The following is an 18054-nucleotide window of genomic DNA, read 5'->3' on the forward strand; positions in this document are numbered from 1 at the left end:
GATATATGGAAATTGAAGCAAAATAATATTCAGCTAAATAATTTCCTGTGAAAGTATTTCTGGCCAAAAGTCCTTCAATGTCAGCTAAACTGTAAAACAGCGAACAGAGCCTAAGTTGTAAAACAGCGAAGACTTCAGTAAGACATCACCAGGATAGCACTAAGTTTACCACAGCATATCCCAGCTCCACGTATCCATAAATGCATCATTAAATGCAGTAAATGATAGAAGATGTGTATTACAGAAATAAAAATATATATCTTTCTACAAATGAAGTTGTGGAAATAAAGGTGCATTTGCTAAATATGACATGTTGGTGTGTTGAGCCATTTTCAATTTAAAGGAGATAAACCTTTACACACCATATTTGTATTTGGAATAAAAAAACAGGCATACATGGAAATAGAAATAAAAATGATTTCATCAAATTGTGCTTATCACTGTCTTGATCAAGATCTGAACAGTCCATGGCACTGCTTTCACAAATATTCCCAAAACATTTAAATTTCTGTACCTGTTTTCCAATTTTCACATTTCTCATTTTCCCCATCAATTTGAGATTCCCCACAATACGGAACAAACAAACTGTTTATCAGTTAACAACTTTAATTCCTGTGAACAGCTATCGTGGAATTACGTTAACCGATCATAATCTGCACAGGCCACTGACAAGAAAAAGCGAATCTTCAGACCCTGGCCGGGTCAAGTCCCAGTGTTTGTCAAGGACAGAAACATCACCTGTATGTGCAGTTAATGGAACCTTGTCTTTTTCTTTCTTGGCAGCAAAGAAATACACGCACTGCTGAGATCCATTAAGCGAAACCTCACTTCAGCCGGGTGCAGAACATTGTCTTGAGAAGACAATGAAGACGATGCTTTCAAAAACAAAACTTGGGATACTGAAGCCTGGCGATGTCCATTCTAAATCACTCTGTGTGCTCTCCACTTATGTAAGCTTCTTCATTTTTAGTGCCTCAATTGCAATTCTATGCATGCTAATTCTACCTGAATCAAACTGTAAATAGGTGTGTTTCGAGAAACAAAAAGACGGTCCACTTTTAGAACCAAGAGTCCATTTTAATTTGTCACAGTTATTACATTCAGGTTTATGGGTGGCACATCTTAGACTATAATCATGCATTCATCAAAACGAAGACACAGACTAAAGATAGCTGACTATCCTATATTCTTGGCAAACCTGCATTTAAATTAAGTTTATGGAGCAATCATGAGTGCTAATCATGCAGTGATATATGCATTAGAAAATGTGAACTAGACGTAGAAAAGGTTTTTAAAATTGCGAAATTTTACATCTTATTTGGAGGCTGATATAGTTGGAGGCACAGCAAAATAGATCCACAAATGTCCGTCGTTGCATCTGGCCTCGCCTCACCATCATTAACATTTTTTGAAAATAGTGGACCACAAGTGGACACAGCGCAACAGGCAGAGGATACTGGCACTGCGCCTAGTTTCACATTCTTCTGAAGATCACCCCAAATGTTTTTGATCCTGCATCACTATGAAAGTAGAATCAAAGTACCTCAGGCTACCTTTAAAAACAGCTTCTGCGAACCAGCTGAACTTGAGAATGGAGTACATGTTACATGTTCTGAATGGTAAAAAAAAAATGAAAAAAAAATTATAATAATGATGAAATACTAATTATTTAAATCTTAATCTTAATTTTCAAATGAGCTGTTCTCCAAGCCCTCCATAAAGCAAAGCACTGCAGAGCATGACTGTCATGTTAAATGCAATGACACTACATAGCTACTTCAAACTTCTACCTCTATCAGTTGACAACACCATACTGCTTTATCGGGTAGGTTAATCGGTGTCACTGCAAGGCCTGGGGGAAGACTGGTCCTGTCTTATCTTAGTTACATGGGTAACAAGCCCCAAAGTCAACAGAGAAATTCGAGTGCCATGGCCACCTGCTAATATCTGCTTTGGTGCAAGCAGGAAAAGTCACAGCTGAAAGATCTGCAATGCAAATCACAGATTATCAGTAGCCTCTGTGGAGGCACTCACAAATAAGTAACCTGGCTGTGGGAAATTTCATTTTGCACCACCCTCATCATCTCATCCCATTTGGTGTTTGCAACAATGAAAAATAATCTAGGCAAAAACAAAACAAAACAAAAAACCCAATGTAACAGCAGCAATCCTCTGTGTCAGGATGACTGGAGTTCATATTCATACCCAAACGGTTTCAGTAGGTGTCTCACGCACGTTTTTTTATGAAAGGCATACAGTACATTGACACACCTAGGCATGGGCTGCCTTCATAGAGTTGGGCAGATTCTGTTCTAGGTTCTAGCAGATGGCAAGTGACTGCTAATGACAAGCTATGCTATGGTACATAATTGGACATAGTGCAGCACTGAAAGAGAGGGTTTCTGTTGACAGGGCTGTCCATAGCTCATCACTCAAGGGTGACTTGACAGGCACCTGCAGTCTACCTTTAAAACATGCATGTGGGGAGTACACATGAACTCACTGCAGCTGAGCTGCTTGATTGGCTCTTCCAAATTCAATTCAGTGATGGCATGCGCAAATAACAATGATAACTAATTACCTTTTTTTTACATATTCCCCCCCATTTTAGGGGACTATGCATGTCCAAATACGAACGCACTACACAGTGAATGCCAGGTAACATGACGGGTACCACCAATGGACTGACAATCATAAACAGTCGATTTCTTTCAGTTTCTTCAGCCACAGAGGAAGGTTGCAGTGCATGGAAAATCACATAAATAACATTTCATACGCCATAGAAATTAAATTAAGGAAAGCTGTATGCAGCTCATCACAAGAGGTAACACAATATAACTCCAACTTAGAAAACACCATGGCAGACTCCAATAATGACAATCCCATTCAGTCCATGCTGCACAGTAAATGCTCAGTGTTAAATAAACTCTTACAGAATACATGTATATATGGTCCCAATTGGACTCATACTGTACTTTGTTAGCTCCGAATTAACACTGCCACTGTGTGGTTAATTCTGGACATCTCTGTAGCCATTATGGTAGCCCAAACAAAAGAGAAATGATCCAATTTCAAGTGAGACAAAGACCCAGTGAAATATCTAGCTCTAATCATGTTGTTAATAAGAGACCATCTGTAGCTGCCCCCCCCCCCCCCTCAAAAAAGGTTTTTTCAAGAGCAACATATTTTCCAAAAGGTTGCTAATATGAGAGGTGTATCTTATTAGTTTTCGGTTCAGTGTTAGTTGTCTTATTTCATCACATTGGAGAGGTTCAGTGATATGAAAACCTTATTTAAAAAAATGAACAAATATGTAAGAAACTGCAGCACATACAAATCACTGCTTCCCTTACGTAGCTAGTCCCAAGACTGGCAGTGTTTGCAAGAAGGACGAGACTGCAAATCTTTGTACTAGAACCCATAAGAACAGAAAATAACAAAGTTTCTAACTACAATGAGAGAAAGTGGGAAAACGCAGTGATGCGTGTAAAAAATTAAAGGGAAGCACGTACTGCCCAGCAAGTAGAACCCAGAGTCTGAATGGAAAATCATTTTCTATTTTCTTTAGAACCTGCGTTCCTGTATTCCTATCTACGCTGGACCAAGGTCAGATTCCACGTATTCCATAAAATGTAAAACTAGGATAGAGCGCAGGCCTTTAATGAAAAATCTCTGAAGAGTCATCAGCAGGCAAGCCTGCAGTAGGGGAAAGCAATCAAAGTTACAGTGCGTCATACCCCCAATCTCCCCGATCATCACACTGGCATATCAACACACTCACAATGAAAAAACTGCTAGTTCTACTCATTCCAGGAACCCAACTGTGCTCTCCACATATAAAAAAAAAAAAAAAAAAACTGTTTCAATTAGGTCATGAGCATCATTATGGCAAACTAGGAACAGCTTTGTTTACCTGATGCCAGGCTGAATGTAAAATCTGACCAAAACAAGCTTCCTAATTTCTGAAATGATCATTAAAAATAGCAGGGCATTCAAAAATAAAGCCAACTCAAAAATGTACAGCGTACATCACAAATGTGAATGTATTCCGAGAATGTACGTATGATATTCATGAATAGACAAATCTAACATACAAGTACATGTGCTGGGCATTCAGTATACAAATTTCTGAAATTTACAACATCAGTGCATTGCTTGTGGTCAATATCACCCAACCGAGTCTCTATGTAGAAACACAATAAAGGTATAGTTAACTTTATGGTGTTTTGTTTTGTTTATTTCATTCATAGTGAATGATTTGATTGGGTCAGACATGTTCTGCATGTTCTGAAGGATGTTTTACATATTCACAGAAGTTTCCGGCAACGTGCCAGCTTTATAATGGTTGGTAAAAGGGCATTAGAGGGTTTGTGATCTGAAGCAAGAAAACAGACTTCGAGTAACATCAAAGCAGCTTGCGCAGCTCCCTAATGCCTCTTGAGGTGGTACCTCTGGAAACATAACATCACTGTACAAGCTTCTTTTGAGCTTTGGAGCTTACCGATAACCTGAAAGGGTAAATGTACTGTGGAAAACCCATCTCACTTTGCAATGACTCACAATACAAAATGCTATAGGTTTGCATGGTTACACATCAAAAATAAACAATTTACTGAAAAGGACATCTATATGTTGGTTGAATGAGTTTACTCAGGGAAGTGCGGCATCTTATTTCTCCTGCGGTTTACCAAACATGGGCCACGGCCAAACACAGTGGGCGAACTACAGACCTTCGTGGGATCGTTTTTTGTTCAGTGCATTCACGTTGTTCAGTGCGTTCACGTAGCCATATCTCTACGATTCACTGGTTTGAACACGAGGACGTTATCAGTTATTAGAAGAGGCAGCGGCAGATACCTGCAGGTTAGGTTAGGCTAACTACTTGGAAACAAGAGTGGGAATTCAGAGGGTTTGTTGAGCTGCCAATATTTAATAGCGTCTTATTCAGACATTAAGTCTGCCTGCTAAGAAAATAATTGATTCAGCTTAGGGAAAATAAATCTCGCCTTAAAATGTCTGAGAGTGTAAGATGCACTGGAGAGTCCGCTGATGTTCCATGCATTATATCGTACACTCAACACACACCCCAGCTCTATGCAATAAAATACGGGGTTATTATATTACAGTAAACAATAATGGCAGTTGACAGAACACCGCCATGATTTTGTTTCCACCCTTTAAAATGATTTTACTTGTGATGACAGCAAATGGATTTTTATAGAATTAAATGTGTTACTATCTATTTGATACAGCCCCCGCACAAAAGATTTATCTCGTTGGCCACGTAAAAATGCAATGTTGTTAAATTAATAAAGAGATGCAATATTTCCATTTGGCACAGCTGCAGGATACCTTGCAAAGAGAGGCTGAATGGCCACTCCAAGTATAAAATACATTTCCCAAACTGCCTTTATTCCATTATATTCAATGCGTGGTTGGATGCTACAGAACCCCATGGCACTCATTCAATACTGCTTAGGAAGCAAAATAAAAATGTCATCAATGCAAAATGAAAAATATTCAAGCAATGAACTTGTCAGAAAAGGTGACCACATTTCAATAGAAACAAGTATGAGCTGACAAGTATTAAAAGCCTTATTCCAAAATCTATACAACACATGCTCAGCAGGGTGGGGACCTATCTGAAGACTCCATTGTTTGTTTTCATTCCATAATATATTCTCACATGATTTAAAGGGATACATTATGAGTAATAAAATATAGAACCCTTTTCTTTGTATGGAAATTCTATTATTTTGGCAAGACATGTGGCACAGTCTGTAGGGGGGCCAACTCTGGAGCCATATAAGCAGGTGGGGGTTGGATCCCTGCCATGGTATTTTCTGACTGGTGATCCCTTCTCTGTATGATACCCTCTTTTTTCTTCCTGCCTGAATAAGCAAAACACACAAAACACTGATTTTTTAAATCATATATATATATATATATATATATATATATATATATATATATATATATATATATATATATATATATATATAGCTCATACTCTATGATCAAACTTTACAGCAATTTCAAACAGAAGCTATGACATAAAATCCAACTGTAGCTCTTAATGTCATTGTAAATAAAAATAAATAAAAATTTGTTCCATGATTTGTTCTATGATTTTGAAAATAACAGAGAATAGTTCATTATAGTAAAGTCCAACTATGACCTGATATTCCAATCTTAGAGCATGATAGCAATAAATCATTCTCCTCCAACAAAAGCAAAGAAGCATTACTGTACCTGCTCTGCAGATCAATGTACCTATTGCTTAAGGTATATCTTAGTAACATATATCCACTTGTCTTCCGAGTTAATGGAACCACAGATAATTGCTCAGAGGTAATGTCTGAAAAGATAACTGACCACGGAGCAAAAAATGTCCTTTTTTTCCAAATGTGCATATAACATCAAAACTGAACATAGTGGTTTAGAACTGCACTGGGGCTTGAGCTCAGAAAGATTCCTTTCTTGAAACTGACTATGTGTTGATTCAGTCCACTTGAGAAAATACAACAACAACAGAGAATGCATTATAAAAACCAGATACATTACAAAGCTATTGTATGTATTGCATTCACAAGTATTCCATTACTGTTGAGAGTATTTCCACAGAATGACAAATTGGCATTAAAACTGCCCATACACCCTCCAATGATGCTTTCAAGTAGCTATTAATCAGTCTAGTGCCACTCAGTAGCATATTTGAGTCCTCTTGAAAAAAAAATTACTATTGTGTTCTGAATCCAGCTTGTTTTTATTTTCAAACAGGCTTAACACTTTCCTCCCTCCAACTCCGACCACCCAGATGTTTCGGTTTAATTTCGTTTCGTTCATTTGCGCGAATTTTGTACGCCATTGCATTGAGTATGTACAAAATAAATATGCAATAAATGACAATGGAATTACAGTTAAACGTCTAAATGGACTGCCTGGGGGACCCCAGACCCCCGTTTCGAGCACCCCTGCACTATGCCCCGATGCCACCCCTTGGCTCGTGTGAGGCAGGGTGTACTGAGCAGTGTGCAGCGCATAAACACTTCATTAGTCCTCTTTCAGCAGGCCCCTCCACTCTTCCATCTTCCGTAATCGATTCATCAGGCAACCCGGTGAAATCTTGAGAAAACTGTCTCACATATTTTAGTATGATATATTGTGTTTGATTGACCCACCAGGCCCCTGCATCAAGGAAAAGATTGCTCCATATCAATATATCAAGATGCGTTTTCCTTTGAATCTACCTTCAATTCTGCAAACATCTGCACATGGAGCACTGAGAAGACATGTAGATATTGGCCACATCACACGACTAAATACATTACAGTTTGTAAAGACAGGCAGATTCTTCACAAAACAATATTTTAAGTCACACCTACCTGACAACTGATTGGGAAAAAAATGTGGATAACTAAACACATGATCATACAAAAGTACTGAAAGTGCACTTTTTTTCCTGTGCAAAATGTTTTAATTGTGCCAAAGCTGATCTCATCCACACATGGCAAAGCATATTCTGTTTTATACAATCGGTGTGAAGCTGTCTTTGCTCCAGGTAGGCCACTGACCAAACCAAGATGAATATGCTTCCCTTCAAAGGCATGGGCATGAAAATTTAATTAACATTTCACAGTTCTGTGTCCAAGTTTGGAAGAGCCCCAGCTTTCTGTAATTTATTGTTGGAGAAACAAAGCAGATGAATTTGAAAATTTCCTCCTTTTTTTGCATCTGGCTGACTCTTTTACGCTAAGCCACATAAAAACCCCAGACCCCATTCTGTTGAGAAGGCAGTGTACATTAAAATGACCAACCTTGGAAGGACATTTAAAAATTGTGTTTATATAGTGCTACCCTTAGCAATCCCTCTAAAGAGAAATTCATTTTGTATTAAGACATTTTCTTAGAGCTGCAGGAAGAACTGGTAGTAAAATTTGATGGGACCATCATATCAATTATTGCCACATTTGTACTTTGTACTATAATTGAATGGCGCGCACAAAAAATACTACTTAGAGATTTTAAATGTTAGTACAAAAGTCTAATATTTATTGTGGTGATGGGGGTGGTGGGGGCATGGACTGTTGTACTCACTTCAGACTCACAATAATCTTAGCGCACTCGCAACAGCACGTTTCCAAGGCTCACCGTGCACATTATTTATGTTCACAATTTTACAATGTCCACAACACAGTTTCACAGCAGACTTTGGCTCAGAATTAAAAACATTCTACGCATTTAGGATGGCTTGATGATCACATAGTTGACCTTGATCACTGCAATACGGTACTTTAAACAAATATAGAAAACCAAAGTATAGGTGTTAGCATGGGCTCCATAAAAATACATTTTACAGCACAACCAAATCAATATTTTTAAAAATATATCGCCTTTGAAGTGGACACATACAATGCTTATGATCTAGCTGAAGGTACTGGCAGCATTTGATTATGCCTTCAGTTTACTTTCTTTACTTCTTCTCCTCGACTAAGCCTCAACAAGACTGTGCGTAGATACAAATCAGAAAAAGAAATGAAAGTCAAATACGTACAGCAAGCCATCTGAAGTCTTAACAGATTCCTTTTTCATTTATCAATGATTTTTTTTCATACACTGACAATAATGAACAGTTGTCACTTTTCACTTCATTTCTGAGTCAAACCTAATGGCACACTGTCACTTGTCCACGCCATTCACAGTCCATTCGTGCATGAAACTCACACCAGATTAATAGCTTCCCACAAATGTCAGAATCTCCCTCAAATAAAAATGCCTTTACCACAGCTGTAATACCTGCTCAGACCTGTACTGCACACAAATGCAATACAGAAGGCCTTCGCCATTCATGGATTTCTGATTCATAAAGCATTTGAATCTGGCAACACTCCCTGTCTAAGTACAAACTTACATATTGATACACACAAATCCCTTCATTATATTATTATTGCTGAAATATGGTACTTATTAGCCTCTCATTTTCTTAGGATGATACATTTTCTAATTTTCATTGGTTTTGGAAACAATCTTTTCTTTAGTGCAGCCTTTACAAAGCCTTTACTGTTAGTACAGTATAGTATGCAATATAGCTTTCCAAACTTTTATTTCTGGGTGTCTCTGAATACCTTTCAAATGGTGAAGCACTCTTGCACCTGCTCACAAATGGATGACCTGCTCACCGTAGTAAGTACTGTTTACAGATGTGGGACCAGTCTCTAACTGTGTGGCATGCACAATAATTTTTTTTTAATTATTATTTTTTACAATACTCTTCTACCTGCAAATGTGATTTCTTCTATGCTACAAGGACATCATATCACTGCAACCAGTATCCGTTAAAAGTAGTTTGCGGGGTGGACAAAACACGACTTTACAGTATTCAGCTGGAGAGTATACTAATTTCACCAATGGTAGCAAAACCAATTGTTTGTAGACATGCATGGTGAATATCCCACTAGATAACCCAGTAATTTCATGTTCTGTACATCTATGACATAAAATAATTGTACGCTTGACTTTTATTTTACAGCCAGAAAAAGTTATCAATCAGCTATATTTCTGAAACACTGTTCCAAGTTTCTGTCGACAGTTTCCTTTTTAATCCCCAAGTGTTTTTGTTGGAAAGGATTAGCCTTGACAAAGAACATGGCAGCCCTCAGCTCTGCTCCTTAATGTGCATGACTCAGTAAAAAAATATTTATTTCTTCCTAAAGCTTTAGGCCTATGGAATCCTTCCCTTTTACGACCCGGAATCAGGAAGAGCATTGCAATGTCACAGCCTCGATGCAGATAAATAATTTCCCTCCACTTGCAATTAATCTTTTGGAAGGCAGTATTCTTTGCAAAACATCTGATGTTGTGCCTGGCCTTTAAGCCTTTCTAAGGTGAAAGACCTACAATTTATTTGCATTTAAAGGATGAGAAAACATTTATTGGAACCTAGAGTCCTGCTAATCAATTAAACTAAAAAAATCAGTACATTTCCCAACAAGGGTCCAATATAGGTTTTTCTGCTATTACAGTTATACTTTAGCATTTGTTTTGCTGTTGAACTCTTTGACATCATATCAGCTCTCCAAGTTCATGTTGAAACCCTCAGTTTCACCTCACTCCTGGGGGACATTTAATCTAACCACTCCGATTATCTGACTTTAAAAAAGAATAAACATTTTTTCCTTGTTGATATTTCAACAAGGAAAAAATGTTTATTTTTCTACACGCATACGTGTTGTTCCTTGTGTTTATTGCGATAGTAACAAAATCAAAGTGTCTTGATGCATTTTCATATGCATTAAACTGAGCGTTTAACAGTTAGGTCATGCTTGACGATGTATCACGGTTTCAACAGCATAGCCTCATAGGCATGTCATAGACATCATAGGCAAAACCAGCAATACATTCTGGAAGCTTGAGGCAAAGGAACAAAATATAAATGAGCTGTGTACAACATTCAAAATGAAATTTAAAAGACAGGAACATACTGATACGCAGAGCCTGTACACTGACGTGGTGTACGGTAACTGATTTTAAGATCAAAAAGCTAGCAGGAATAGATTGCTGATATAAATATACTTTTCTTGTTATACTGGAGTGGTGTTCTTCCCAACCACAGTATCTCCCTGGGAGTAGTTTCTAACTTAAGAGCACTATCGTATAAAGCAGTACATGACACAGCATTGCATTATCGTATGCTAAAAATACTTATATTTTCATTTTTGAGAGAGTTTTCGCTTTAAGAACAAAGCTACCATGGTTGTTAGATTGAGCACCTCCCACATAGCACTCACTTGCAAAACAAAGACACATTACAGGCCCATTACATAACTTGCATTCCAAAATGCCACACTGCAGATTGTAGTCAGGTGTAGTATAGACTGGCAAGTATGTTTTCACAGACAGAAACAGTTTCGGTTTCTTAGTGTTTTGCAAAACATTTTGAGCCTGCTTCCTATCAGGCATTCATCAAATACGATTCCAAACATCCGCTAACGACAATAGATGGCCAATACAGCACAGCAGAATACGAATCCCAATATCTTCAGGTGGCCTTGATCTCAAATCCTTTCAGTCTGAATTTGAAAATATTAGCTGCTCCAGAGTAATATCAAACAAGGAATGACTACAATGGCAACCCTTCACTTGAAAAAAAATGAATGATTTGCATGAATGTAATTTAATTTCATGACAAATTTACTTGTTGGAATAATAGCCATTTATTTAGGTATGACCAACTCAAACAATCACTTCAGTGATATTGAGTAATTTTATTGAGACAGTGTTTATTATTGTCACCTTTACAAGGCCACTGAATAATTTTTTAGAATGTAGGTAACTCCAACTAAAAAAAGAATAGTTTCATTAAATATAATAAAAATCACAGGAATCCAACAGATTTGAAGTACATAGATCGAGCATAAAATGGCTCTTAGTCTAAAGTAATTTAAACTGGTTATCTCAACCTATTCTTTTCATGTTACTAGTACCTATTGCGATTACACTGAGTAGAATTTACAAATATGACTAGTTTTAGTAGCATTTACACAAACTAGTCACACTCATCTAATAAGATGAGGACTAGCTTTTCGGTTTTGGATCATTATCTTGCTGAGCAACCCAATTACCCATCAGCTTCAACTCATGGACAGCTGACTGGACATTCTCCTTAAGAATTATCTGGTACAGTGCAGAATTCATGTTTCCTTCAATAATGGCCATCCAGGTGCCAAGGCAGCAAAGCATCCCCACACCATCACACTACCACAACCATGCTGGTATGATGTTCTTATTGTGAAATGCTGTATTTGCTTTACACCAGACATAATGAGACCCACTTTTGACTAATCTGTCCATAGAACATTATTCCAAAAGGCTATCATCCAGGTGCTGTTCTGCAAGTGTGAGACAAGCATTGATGTTTCTCTTGGTTAGCAGTGGTTTTCACCTCGGTATTCTCCCAAGAATCCCAGTCCAGTCTCTTTCTTATTGTGGAGTCATGAACACTGACCTTTGCTGAGGATAGAGTGGCCTGCAGTTCTTTGGATGGTTGCCTTGGATCTTTTCTGACTTCCTGGATGAGTTGTCACTGCGCCTTTGGAGAAATTTTGGCAGGCCGGCCACTACTGAGAAGATTAACCACTGTTCCAAGTGTTCTCCTTTTGGAGATAATGGCTCTTACTGTGGTTTGGTGGAGTCCCAGAGCCGTAGAAATGCATTTGTAAACCTTTACGGACTGATATATAACAACTTTTTTTCCTCATCTTTTCTGTAATTTCCTTTGATCATGGCATAGTGTACTTGCAGAAACTTTGTTGTGACTACTTCACTTTGAGGGTAAGGATCAATATGACTGAGGTTTAGATTCAACAGAATGGCTGCCGTGTAATATTGCTTATCACTATATGCTTCACAACATTATATCAGTTCTTAAAAGCTGGACATAATGTTTATGTGCAAACATGAATGTACAGCCAATAAAGGCACAATGAAATCTTCGTAAAAGCCACTTTGAGTAAAGTGTTTCTGACATGCTTATTGTATGGCTGAGGCACAGACTGAACGCACTGCTGAAATGACGGCTTTTGATTTACTTGCGCAAAACCTTCAACCCTCCCATCCAGGCTAAGGCACGGATGCATTCATATACACATGCAGGCAGGGCAGCGGAAAACCACAGAGGATGACAGATGCGCCAGATGAATTTTAAAAACCACAGTTCAGTCCAGAGCAGTCATTTTCAAAACAATTTCTTAAGCAATACTTCAGGAGCTGAATGCATAGATGCCATTCGAACTGAATGCAAATTGACTCATCTGCTAGAATGTGCCATGATGAAGATACTCTTCATGCCAAGGTGGAATGTTCCTCATTCAAACACCCACTTAATCCCCCACAGCATCCGCAGGTTAAAAGGATTTTACTCCTTAACCTGAGGTCAGCTCTGATTGCTGAGGCCCAAGCATTTCTAAAAGTAGATCTCTGCGACAGACTGCTCAGATATATTAGATTACTGGCCGGTCAGCCGTACTCCAAAGACACCTTTTTGCTGTGAAACAGGAAAATATTTTGTAGCAATGTCCCCTTTCTCAGTGAACCTCTACTGTATCTTTCCCCCCAAAAAAGAAGTGATTTCAAATAGAAGGATACTTTTTTCCAATTATTTCTCTTAACAAATTTATTTCTGTATTGCACATGCACAATAAAGCAATCAGACTTCATTACTGGGAATTTTATTGAGTCTCCAGGTTGTATTCATTATTCTTCTTCTCCAAAAAAAAAAATATATATGAAAATGTTTCATACTTTTTTGGTAATATTTAACATTCAGGCAGAATAACTACTACTATCCATATGTAGCAGACCACAGTTCTGTTTGTCCCTCATGCAATACTAAACCTTGGAGTATTCAGGGAGTATTCCCTGTATACTCCAAATGCTATTTTTCGGTTGCGTCCATTGTTTCATGGCTAAGAGGGGCATGCATAGACTTCTATTATTCCAAGCACTCAGAGATTCGGGATTTCGTCTTATTTTCCATCCAGAAGAAGAGATATGCCTTATTCTCATTCTTTAAGTCAACCTAAAGTCAAACAAGCAGTTTGCCCTCACTTTAAAGTCTGAAGCAAAAAGAACTTATAGGAATCACATGCTCACATACAAATATCGCCATGGACTAGGCCAACTGATCAAGTCAACTTTACTTTACATTGCATATGGCAAATTAGTATGAATGCTCTTAAATCGTTTCAGTTACTGCAACTGTGATTTATAATAATGAAGGCTTTCCCTCTCAGAAAATATAAGCTTAATTTTCAAAGAGATATGTTGCTAATATTCTACTTTCCTAAATTATAATGGCCAACCTCTGTTAATCAGTACAGTGAGGCATGCTTTCAGATCACATGTGAATGGATTAGGATGATCAAAATGTCAGGTCAATGACAGAAGTTAAAGCAACAGCACAAGTTAGCATGAACGGCAGCTAGTGGAGGAACATGACACATCCATTCTAAAATATGCCAAGAAATATTTATCACAGCAGGAAAATCAGAGCATGCATACAGTCATATCCACTGGCAAAGGTTAATAAAAAGTTATTGAAGCGGAGGAAAACAGAAAGCACCCACACACTGTTGAAATTCTCAGGCGCTTTATTTTCAAAATAACAATGCTTGTAACTGAGCATCTTCATTGCGTTGCCACTAATCATCTGTCCTGAACTTCAGAGTTAAGATAAACATACAGTGGAAAGACAGGCCTGTGGATCAATTACATCCTGGATCATCAGGGATTCAATGATAAACAGGTGAGCGTGAACAATGATGTTATATCGGGTCATGCAAGATGATTGGCTTGAAGAATGACAATGTAATTACAGCGCTGATATTTGAATATATCAAAAAAAAGAAATACAGATGAAGCAGAAAGTCGGTTGTGTATAATCCTTGATCACAATTATCAATCAAAGTATTTATTGCCTGCATTTCAGAAATCGTCTAGAGCACTTCACATTAGTGTACTGCAAAGTCTTCAGAAATGTCAGAGACGTGATGTGAACATGACTTGAATTTAGTTAAATGATGATGGCTCAATAGCAAGAGCAATCACCAACACTGACAGCTATTATATTATATTAGATGTGATCAGTCTATGTTTCATTTGAGACAAAGAGATTACCTAATGGAATAAATAGCCCTAAACGAACAAACTTTACCACTGGCATTCGCTTGCTTGTTGACTAGCCAAAGTCATCCCACTGTGTTGCAAAATTTCCCAATTTTTGAACACTGCCATCTGAGAAATTAGTTGTGCTCAGCTGAAAGTATGTACAAATGGTCTCCCACATCTCACTCAGCTGAACCACGGTGTCATGCATTCAAATGGACCGTTTAGCTCAGGCGTCAGAGACACCTCGATCATTAAGCATTTTTGTCACAGCCCAGCCGCACAGCACATTAATACGGCCAATAGCAAAATTATGTATTTGTACTGGAAGGCAAAATATTACCTTTTATAACACAAAATGAAAACCATACTACCTTCCTGACCTGAGTAACCACTCTAAAAAACGTTCTGCTTCTTATCAGACTCAATAATGGTTGGTTTCCCCCGCATTGTCATGTCCTACGCAAACACTAACTTTTTGTATTGTTGTGAAACATGGCCTCTGAGTTCCTTGAAACTAAGAGAGCATGCATGTAGCCATAAGAATATTAAACAAATAATATGATTATTACTTGCTTCCAGTACCTTTCCTACAAATCAATAGGAAAGAGGCAAGTTAAGTTTTTTTTAATCTTTGCTATGAACGATTTAAAATGACTAGCTTTCATCTGTATTTTGTGATCTGTGAGTTCTCATCATCACAGAAAAAGAACTAATGTTAAATAAACTCAAGAGTCTGATAGGGATGTTTTGGTAGGGTACTCTTCTAGACTTAAAAGTACTCATAGTTCAATGTACACTGAAGATTGTTCTTTGTATGGATTACAGAACAATGCACCGGTGATAAGAAAAGCAATTAATCTGGATACGTGAGACACTTGTGTTCAATACTGACTACTTTTGTAATGCAAACTCTAGCAGTGCAGACGAAAGACCAACATACATTTACATACTATATCAGTTGCCTCATTTCATGGCAATACTGACATGAATCCACAGGGTATCGGTGCTTTCCTAAGACTCCCCGATGATAAAAAAGCCTCCCCGATCCTTAAGACTGGAAACCATCTTTTGATGAGGCTTTTTCTAATATTTCACCTTAGCATAAAATGTTATTTCGCAAAGCATAGCCTACGCAATCCTAATTGAAAAGTTAAACGTGGAATAAAGCCACGCAGCTTCAGCCATGCATCCGAGTTCAATAGTAAGTAACATGATACCCTACTGCGCACCGCAGCAATTCCTCTAATGTGTGTGGTAGTCTTTCAGCACGCGCGTATTGGTTATATTTGACAAAACGTGGATGCAAATCACACACTGATGTCACTGAACTAAATATGTTCAATTTTACAATATTCTAAAATGCACTCCGTGTAATTCTCAATTAATACCAAAGGTTATCATTCGGCAAAGTGCTTTAAATATATGTTGAACATCCAGGTTTATACACCGGAGCTACACTCTACATTCAGCGTACAATGATAATATTCGGTTGAACTGAAAGCATAGTTAATAGAAACAATGTGTCCACAACAAAATATTTCAGCACAAACCCATATTTTCTTACCTTGCAATAGACTCCTGGAATGTAGATTTCAGTTTCTTCCGAATACCATGAAGTACAGTTTTAATTATGTTGGTTTCAAAGAAAATAAATGAAGGCAGACTTGATGTACAATCCTTTACTTCTGTCTCTCAGACGTCATTCTCTTAATTATAACAGGAGAACAGGTTTGAGTCGAATGCATGCGCCCATCCACTTGTTATAATGTAGCCAGTTCATGTTTGCACAAACCCATCGATATGCTACTCTCAAAATCTCAGAAGCACTTGTAAAGTTTTTCATCTACGATTCATGGCCAATGGTGATATTCCCGGTTCAGGACTCTGAGATCGCGGTCAAATAAGGGATTTGTTGAGAACGTTCCGCAGATGTAGTTTACTATTCCTGACAAGTAAGAAGGGCTACTTACAATACGCGTTCTATAAACCCATGCACGAAAGGAGAGGAAAACCAAGAGCGGATACCTTAACCCTTGATAGGACTTAGCTTGAACTCCAGCGCCACCTTCAGCGGCATTTATTCGGCACTGTTTAGCAATTCGTTGTCATCGAAAAAATGTTAAGAGGTTTTATTATTTACCCGCATTCGAATACGTTTAATACACTGGCTGTGTTACACTACTTATGGCTTGATACATTTGTTTTCATATTATATTGGCCAATTAGCCTACAAAATGAACTGTAAAAGGTAGGCTATATGATACTCAGCCTGTTTGCACTGCCAAGATGTAGGCAAAATACAACCGGTGTATTTCAAAATTAGTTATCGAATTCAAATTTAAGAACCGTAGATATCTAACAAATCTTTATGAGTGGCTACTGCTTGCACTACGTTCCCCGAAATAAATTCCAATCCATCGTCTATGCGCTAACAGTCCATGGCTTGCCAAACACAGCTGTCAATATCAACTGTAAACCGTTCGAAGGTTTGATTCGATCCGAAGCCGATAATCAGAACAACACAGTTTTGATTTCATATCATTTTATTGAATCGGGTAACAAATTATTTTTTTCATACAGTATGTAAACCACAATATGTAGCCTTGCAATGCAATTAAAGTGAATCGACCTCGCCTTCATTCACCTTGGAACACAATTCAGAAAAAAGCAGGGTTAATTATTCCGCTCCACTTGAGTATTCGGATATTAAAGTGAAGCCCTGCGTTCTGTTGAAGCCTGACAAAACGGCGTAACTTCCCATTTGCTATCCCCGCTTTTGTTGTCAGCAGAGTGCAAGGTAAACTTATTTCTGAGCCATCCCATCTGTCGCGCATTAGCGGGCACGTCGTCAGGTGACGAGGGAGACAGCGCACCAGAGCAGTGCTTGAGTGCGCAGATCAAATAGTAGGTGAAAGGTGCCCGTGTAGAACAGTAAAGTAACGAAGTCGCTGTGACTTTTAATCAGTTAACATGTTAAGCTCTGTTTTGGCAATTCTCTTCAGAAGCACTTTTTCATTTAGGAATTACTGTCCAAATCATTAAAGGAGTAAACGAATTTGCCTGCTATGTTGCGGTTTCATTTAATCGTATTGGAGCCTATGCCACGGTTTCAGCCATGCGAATAGCATATGATTCTATTATTTAAAAAATATATAATCCCATGGCAAACTAAATTCAAAATGAAGGATTTAACAAGGAACCAAGGAGATTAAATAAAATAAAATATTGTCATAGGCCTAGCTCTGCAAAACGGCTGCACAAAAGCTTTGTACATCCCACGTTTCTTAGTCTCTTTCACTGTGTCTTGTGTTATGCGAAGTGAGCATTGATCATATATTGGTCTGTATGTGGGACTCTAAGGTTATCAAATTTGAGATGATAATCATTTTA

The 18054-nt window shown here is 38.0% G+C and overlaps 1 protein-coding gene across 2 annotated transcripts in view; it reads right to left on the reverse strand.

Moving 5' to 3' along the window:
* Positions 1-16667, reverse strand: part of pcdh15b (protocadherin-related 15b) — a 202743-nt gene extending 186076 nt beyond the window's left edge. For both annotated transcript variants that reach the window (XM_064319951.1, XM_064319943.1), the window contains exon 1: positions 16229-16667. The gene's annotated coding sequence lies outside the window, so the exon portion shown is untranslated. The remainder of the gene's footprint in view (positions 1-16228) is intronic.
* Between the last annotated feature and the right edge of the window lie 1387 nt (positions 16668-18054).

This window comes from Anguilla rostrata, chromosome 2 (assembly GCF_018555375.3).
Source record: "Anguilla rostrata isolate EN2019 chromosome 2, ASM1855537v3, whole genome shotgun sequence".
Lineage (NCBI taxonomy): Eukaryota > Metazoa > Chordata > Actinopteri > Anguilliformes > Anguillidae > Anguilla > Anguilla rostrata.